The following is a 1,498-nucleotide window of genomic DNA, read 5'->3' as shown; positions in this document are numbered from 1 at the left end:
AATACTGAAAATTAACGGATACCGCCAGTTGATTACATTACAGACCATGGGTAAGAAACCCAGGAGAGTTGAAAGTTTCCAAAGTATTGATTATGGCCCTGAAAGAGACTAATGCATTTTAAAGTCGGTCTGGCACTGTGAGTAAACAAATGGAACTGTACTTGAATACATTTCAACTTGTTCTTGATTTTCATGGTAAAACTGGCTACAAAGTTATTTGCTTGGTTTTCTGTGGTAACAGAGTAAATAAAAATCCATATGTCTCAATGTATTCTATTTCTGAGACCTACAAAGTGTGAATTTATTAAGTTGTGTTGATGTGTTTCGATCATACACTCCAAATTTCTAATCAGAAAAGCACAAATTGCAAAACTAAATATCATGATACTGAAAATGTCAATATATGAATTGTATCTAAGAGATTACCAAAGAAAAATAAGCTTTAATATCAATAGTGTACTTAATGTAAAAATGAAACAATTTCCTTTCACCTACTAGAAGATCATTTTTTGGGGGGATTATTGGTCTGTTCTTGATAACGTTAAAATAGGTTTTTCTTTACTTTTTAAATAATCTGCCCAGGAAACTAAGATTCTGTGTTTTATCAAAATGAAAAAAAAAAAAGGTTACCATATCAGTTAAATTTATTCTGCAAATCAGACTTCATTTTGGCAAAGAACTACTTTTGGGTTTTAATTACTATTTAAATCATTGTAGTAAATTCTAGCATGCCTGGGTGACTAAAATACATAACAAATATTTAATGACACAGTAAAATTCTCCATGACTGATCTTTAAGATCTGCTACATTAGCAATACTTTGAGGAAGTCTTCCATACCATCTGCAAAGATAGCTGTTGTAGAAGTTGATAAAATTTTGTTATTTAGCTACCTTTTATTTGAAAGGAGGAGGTGATCTTTGCCCACATCACACATTCACAAATAATGCACACACTGCCTGAAATGCTTTGTGAAAATTAATCCTTTTAATCTTGTTGCCAGTGCTAAAAATTTCCCTAAACCAAATTTCTGTGAGTTTTGATATGTTTAAAAGATTTTTTTCTACTATCTGCTTCACCTTGTGGGCAGAAAACCCACCATCTCTACATTAGTCTTGAGCATTTTTAGGTGAATGAAAGTTATCTTTTGCATCCCATAATTGGTACTCTAATAACCTGGTTAGATAGAAGATTTTGCAGCCTGATAATGGTTGCTAATTGTGATGGACAGAATAATGCTGCTTCCTCAAAAATGTCCCTAGAAACTTTCAATATGTTAGGTTCTATGGTAAAGTGGAATTAATGTTGCAAATAGCATTAATGCCGTGAATCAGCTGATCTTAAAATAGGGGAGATTACCCTGGATTAACTGGTTGGGCCCCGTGTGACAACAGAGTTGTTAAACGTCTTAGGGAAAAGTGTCAGAGTCAAGGAGAAGCCATGTGAGACTCAGCTCTGGAGGAAGGGACCCAGAGCCATGGAAGCAGCCTTGGAGGATG

The sequence above is a fragment of the Bison bison genome, unplaced genomic scaffold, assembly GCF_000754665.1.
Source record: "Bison bison bison isolate TAMUID 2011002044 unplaced genomic scaffold, Bison_UMD1.0 scf7180017864347, whole genome shotgun sequence".
Taxonomy (NCBI): domain Eukaryota; kingdom Metazoa; phylum Chordata; class Mammalia; order Artiodactyla; family Bovidae; genus Bison; species Bison bison.
Note: the sequence above shows the minus strand (reverse complement) of the source record.